This window comes from Anolis carolinensis, chromosome 4 (genome assembly GCF_035594765.1).
Source record: "Anolis carolinensis isolate JA03-04 chromosome 4, rAnoCar3.1.pri, whole genome shotgun sequence".
Lineage (NCBI taxonomy): Eukaryota > Metazoa > Chordata > Lepidosauria > Squamata > Dactyloidae > Anolis > Anolis carolinensis.
The window spans coordinates 87,159,090-87,166,228 of record NC_085844.1 but is presented as its reverse complement, the minus strand read 5'-3'; positions in this window follow the sequence as shown (position 1 = coordinate 87,166,228).

The window sequence follows — 7,139 nt, the reverse complement described above, 5'->3', positions numbered from 1 at the left end:
ATGTATCTATTCAACCATGTTTCTCACTATTCAGCCATGTTTTGGTGCATGCATGATGGTAACCATGGGAAGAAAATACAGTATGAAATAATGGTAGTATTGTGCATGGCCCTGTCTTCATATCTGTCATGTTAGACAAGACAATATACAGGATTATATCAAAATCCAACACAATTCGTGGAATTAAAAGAAAGGGGGGTCTGAAAGGAGGGAATTGGGGTGCTCATGAGGCACAGGGAAGGGAAGTCCAATTAAACAGAGGAGAGAACAACATCCATATTATAATTAAAAGACTGCAATCCCAATTTCCTGCTAGTTCAAATCTTGACTTGTACTAGCTTATGGTATTAGTCATTGACTGCCATATTTTAATCACTGTTGAGCAGATCTGGCTGGCTAGGCAGGTGTCCCCTCCCTCCCTCACCACTCCATGTGCGTCCCTCCTGAAGTTGTGCACTCGGTGGAAGAGGACAACGTCCCAGGTATAGAAGGAGTGTACTGAGGTCTCCAGTCTTCAGCCATCATGTTAAAATCATAGAATTATAGAATCTTGGAAAGGATGACAAGGGCAATCTAGTCTGACCCTCTACGATGAAGGAATACACAGCTCCTGGCATCCCTGAAAGATACACATCTAACTTTTGTTTACAGAGTTCCAAAGTAGGAAGGTTCACCATGGTGATCCTTCTTAGCTCTCTAAACAAGAGCAACTACTATAAACAACAACAAATTACAACCAAAATGCTACTGTCAATGGGGTTAATTTTTTTCCACTCCCACTGATAGTTCTTGCTGGCCTCTTCTGTGAGTCTTACTAGAGCTTGTTTCCTACATTGCTGTCTCTTCAAAGTTTTCTTGTCTTGATTTCCACCTTCTCTTGTTTCTCTCTTAGCTGTTCTTTTTCCTTTATTTATTGTATTGCTCTTTGTGTATTTTTCTCCTCTGTCTCTGTACTGTATTCCACTCTGTATTCCCCTCTTATTTTTCTCTCTTTAGACTGTGCTGTACCCAGAGCCAGTCCAACAATGAGGCGAATTAAGCGGTCACTTCAGGTGTCAAACATACGGGGGCGCAGTCGAGACTGCTTTTTCTGTTGATTTGTTGTAAAACATTATGTTTTGGTGCTTAATTTGTAAAATCTTAATGTAATTTGATGTTTAATAAGCTTTTCCTTAATCCCTCATTATCCAACATTTTCGCTTATCCAACACTTTTATTTTTCAGTGATTGTTTTTTTTGGGTGGGGGGGGGGCACCAAAATTCTGTTTGCCTACACTTGAAAAATATCTAGGGCCGGCTCTGGCTGTACCTGAACTTTACATGGTCACGTGCCAAGTCCCTTGGGATAAGTACTGCATGGGATAATTTGATTCTCAGGAGCTCATCTTGTGTATTAGAAAACACCACACATTTTCAATTTTCTCTTATTACGGATGAATAAACCTAACCTAATAACTCTCTGGATTTTTAATTACTTGTGTAACTGAGGTACATGCAAGAAGATATCTTTCCATTGCTCTAGCTTACAGCTGTGTTCCTGGTTCAGACCTGTAACATTTACAGTAGATCTATTTCTTTTTTTAAAACAAATTTTTATTTTTTAAAACACAAAAAATACATACTGTACACATACAAAACATTTACAATTCCCACCACCAACATAAGGATTGTTTTCATTTACACATTCATTTCTTTTTGAGACAATCTTTATATCTTTATCTTTATACATTTCCATTCTATATACTATATAATATTTGTATCTTATTTCTTATGGCTTGATATCTGGATTGATTCATGATATAGGTCTTTACACTTGTCCATCTTTCTTCCATTTCTCTTGTTCTATTTTCATTAGTTTTTAAAACATTTAATTTCACATTCATAATTTCAAATTCCATTTGCTCCACCATATATTGGTACCATTTATTTACTGTCCATTTTTATTTATCTTTCCACCCTAATACTATTACTGCTTGTGCACATTCAATTATTGCTTCTTTTAGTATTTCTACTAGATCTATTTCTTGATCCAGTCAGGTTCATTTGAATATCTAGGACCAAGTCACTCCAGGTTTTTTGTTGTTTGGAAAGGCTGGAACAGTTGTCCCAAAATGGGAGGAAATACAAAACAAGAAAGCTTGAACTTGGGCAAGCCTGTTTTCTTATGTTTAGTTCTCTAAACATAACAATACTCATAACAAAACCATTCATCAGATGTACAAAAGAATGTTTGTGCATACAGTAGGCAGCCATCTGCGATGCTGTAGCTGTTGATTTCTGGTGTCGTGAAAACATTGGGCTAAACCATTGAAGTCACTCTCAATGATTCTATGAATGGGTTTTGAGAAGGTTTGTGCCTTAACTTTATATTAGGCGCTGGCTCAAACATGCAGGGCTGCAGTAACAGTTATGAATTGGCTGGATGAATCAGCTGTCATGGATCAAGCACTACATACAGATCCAGAGCCCAGAAAATAAAGAGCTTTATGGAGTACAACCCCCAGAATACCTACTGCATGACAACTGGCTGTACAGAAAGATGGATGCTGATGTCCAGAAAAGTAACTTTCTAGCACTCTGAAACAAGCTTGCAAACCACCTACAACAGTGCTTTCCAGAAATGCTTTTAAAATTGAGATAGTTCACACATTTATATGGCTAGTTGAGAGCTGCATCTCTATGAGAGATCAGGTCCATAATTTCACATGCAAGAGCCAAATTTAAACAAAACAAAACAAAACCAGAAACGCATAGTTTGGCTCTACACTTTCAAACTGATTTTTGTTTGTGTCAATAGGTGGTTCCAGTCTGTTTCTGATTAACATCCTTCTCTGTCCATGGAAGCACATCCTTATTTTTTTTAAGCAGCAGAATGTGAAGTGGCTCAAATGTGTTTCCCCTTTGGAAAACATACATACACAGAGTTTTGTAACCAGGAACCCATAGATAGACAAGAAAATTATTATTTTGTTTAACAAAGTTTGAACAATGTTGGTGATGTTCATGATTTGCATGGTTATCTAGTCCGCTTCCAGTATAAAAAATTCTCTTAGAACCAGCTATTCAAAGGACAACAGGAAAAGAGAAACCACATGCAAATAAGAGGGATGGGTTGGTTTTTATCAATACCAGAGAATGAAAAGGCTAGTTAATAAAAGACAGCATTTGGCAGAGGTACAATTTGATTCTTGGAAAACTACTGGCCATATTATCTAACAAATTGAACTGTGCTTGGTACTTTATCAGAGACTTAGGTTGGAAAAGAGCAGCAAATGGCACCCCTCTTCTCTCATATCAAGGAGCACAGCATCCAAAGCCACATTATTTTTGGCACATGAGGTAGAAAATCCCATAGCCAGTTTTCTGCTGCCCTGACCTGAATTATATTGAATCAACTAAAAATTTAACAAATACCAAATGTAATAAGTAAAAACTTTTCTTATCAATCCAGCAATAGACAAACGTCTAGGAATTGCAAGAACACTAGTCTTATTCACAAATATTTCTTGACAAAAAAATCATTGGGAAATGGATGTGGGGGCTGATAAGAACAATTCTGTGCAGTTTTTAATTTGTGGAAGAAACTCACTGGGTCATCTTGGGTTAGTCATACTTTTTGAGCCTTAGACCCCTTCCACAAGGCTGAACAAAATTCCACATTATCTGCTTTGAAGTGGGATATATGGCAGCGTGGATTCAGTTATTCCAGTTTAAAGCAGATATTGTGGATTATTCTGCCTTGATATCCTGGATTATATGGTTGTGTGGAAAGGCCGTTACAGAAGTGGTTCTCAACCTGTGGGTCCCCAGGTGTTTTGGCCTACAACTCCTAGAAATCCCAGCCACTTTACCAGCTGTTAGGATTTCTGGGAGTTGAAGGCCAAAAACATCTGGGGACCCCAGGGTGAGAACCAATGCCTTAGAGGAAGTCAAAAGCAAACTCCTTCTAAACAAATCATTTCAAGAATATCTCCTGATAGTTGCCTTAAGTTGGAAATAACTTGAAGGCACACAACAACAACAATATTTCTAACAGGATTTAGACAAAGAAACTTGAAGTGTTGAGTTTTTTTGTAAGTTTTAAAACTTTGCGGCTAACACTGCTTTGCTATATGCAGCTATCTCACTTTAGAAGTACAAGAAGTACAAGTAAGAAATAATATCTGTTGGTTCCTCTTCTGTATCTTAAACCCTTCTTTTTATTACACCATTATGTCTCTCTCATCCATCTGTGACATCTGGAGCCTGATGGTTTCCATGTCAGTGAGATTGTGAATCCACTCTGGATTTTAGTCCAGATTTTAAAGAAGCTTTCTCAGGCCCTATCTACATTGACCATTAAATGCAGTTTTTAACCAGTATTAAGGATAATACTTTTGCTGTGTAAAAGTACTATGTAGGAAATCCTGGAAACAATTTGAGTCCTGGATGATAACTACACAAAACACTGATGCACATCAATGGCTTTTTTTTCATGTGCTTTGGTGGAATTGTCATCTGGCTGCCATGAGTTGAAGCTAGCTTGAAAGGGCATTAAATGTTCAGTGTAGATGGAGCCTTAGGTGCACAACTTTATTTCTCAAACAGATTGAGCACTTTGGATAGTTCCTTTGAAGTTCAGACTCAAATCTAGAGGAACTTTGCCACCATGCCGATGTGGGAGCCACTAACTGCCACTGTTTGCAACCTTGCCTTGGTCCTAATTTAGAAAAGCCCGTTGAAGTGAAATAATAAAGTGGGTGTAAAGACTGTATCCTTCACCATTAAACGTCACTAAATAACTTATTATGAAAAAGACAGGTTTTTTTAGAGTTAGCAATATTTCCAATGCATCTTAAAGATTATGGAGGTACTTATCTACCACCGCCAAACCTTACATCACAGGTATGGCAGTCCAGAGGCTGACCTTCTGAATTAGATGGGAAAGAAACAAAGAAAAAGCTGGATGATCCACATCAGGAGTTGGATGGTGGGAGGCTTCTGCTGGACCCTTCGGTGGTGTTCAGTAATACTTATTATGATCCAGGCCAGGTTTATTAAAATTTCCAGGAACAACTACCCTAGATTTTCTTTTGTGTTTCTGAGAAGGCTAGAACAGTTGGCCACAACAGGAAAGTAGTGTGTTAGGAGTCCTATTCAACTCCCTGACCATTAGTCTATGGAGTCTCTAAGGATTCTGGTGGCTCTCTATGCCATTTCACATATAAATAAAAGCATGTGAGATGTCCAGAGCTTTGTGATCATAAGCTGATTCATACAATATGTTCAAAAGTTGCTGCTGTCTTGAAACAGTCAAGTTAGGATCCACATCCTGAGTGGCTCAGAACTCTTTAGAACGTCATTGCTGATTGTAGGTTCGATTTATCTGCCTACTCAACAATAGCCCCACCGGTGATGCCTTGTCAGTACTATATTAGCACTTGACTATTTTAGCTGTGAAACTACCTCTCCCCAATTTTGAAATATTCTGCACTTTGGCCCAGATCCGTGTATTCGTCTCCTGTTTTTAACATTTTATTCTGTATGTTGATTTTTATGACTGTTTTATTGATGCTGATGTTTTATTGTTGGGATTTTTTTTTTATTGTTTTGCTGTTGTTGTTATATTGTTGTGTTGGGCAAGGCCCCATGTAAGCCGCCCCGAGTCCCTTTGGGGAGATGGGGCGGGATATAAGAATAAAGTTGTTATTATTATTATTATTATTATTATTATTGGCTTTTCACGGTGATGGGAAATTTAATAAACTGTCACTGGAGCAGTTGAAGTGTCTGTCCGTTTTTTCGATCTGCTCCTGAGACAGTGCCATTGGGAAGGAATGTGGTGTAGAAATTGCCAATGGGCTATGATTGGCTTAATGGTTTGGCTCCAGTAAGGAGCCCTGGTGGCGAAGTGCGTTAAAGCACTGAGCTGGAGACCGAAAGGTCCCAGGTTCAAACCCTGGGAGCGGAGTGAGTGGCTGCTGTTAGCTCCAGCTCCTGCCAACCCAGTAGTTCGAAAACATGCTAATGTGAGTAGATCAATAGGTACCGCTCCGGCGGGAAGGTAACGCCGTTCCATGCAGTCATGCCAGCCACATGACCTTGGAAGTGTCTACAGACAATGCCGGCTCTTCGGCTTAGAAATGGAGATGAGCACCAACCCCCCAAAGTCAAACATGACTGGACTTAATGTCAAGGAAAACCTTGGCTCCAGTGGACACAATTGAGTTACAGTAGTTCAGAGTACGCAATAGGTGCTTGAAGGTGTTGTCCATTTAAGTAGGTATTGCAAAAGTGACGGCTTGGGACATATCGTTCTCACTGATAGCTCCAATAATATAAATAAGAAACAGGAAAAGGAACCCAGGAGTTCTGATTCAACTCTATTGTAAGTTCCTCTCATGTCTTCTAGTTCATTGTGAGGGGATTATGGTGATTTTCTGTGCAGTTATAAATATGGCACACATGCTATGCTATTGCTACATGAAGTCTCACATGTAGCAATAGCAAAGTATGTGTGCTATATTTAAGATTGTGCAGGGTAGAAGTCCTAGGAGGAATGGCAGCCATTGCTGATAATCTTTTCTCTGGTTTTCTCTTGTATGTTTTGTTTTTTTGATGCATCATTGTTACACAGGTGTGACACACAGAACTCTGGTGCTAGCTGGCAAAAGGTACAGGTGGCTACCCAGGTTTCAAAGCACATGATAAAACCAGACTTCCTCCTTTTCCAGCACAGTTTGCTCTGAATGTTTTTCTCTCCACCTGGAAAGTGAAGAAAGGCAATAATTATGAGACTTTAGCCAAGAGCCAGAGACTTGGCAATCTTAAATGCAATTGAGATTTTCTAAAAATCATAAATGGATACAATGATAATTTGCTTTGAGATTAGGAATACTCTTCAATAAGTTTCAGTTGTTTATTAAATATAACTTGTACATATTGAACAGAGTTTTGCAAAAAAAAAAATTCCAATAAAATGGTTAAACACATAACAGCAACCATTCAGAAAGTGCTTCAAGGTACATACTGTTATGGGCTGTGAAGCCACAAGTGATATAGGTGCAGAGCTATCAGCTATGAAAATAATATTACAAAAGCTTCTATTTGGTTGTGCTAAAGAAAATATTCTCTCTCTGAAAGCACTTGAAAAAAATGAA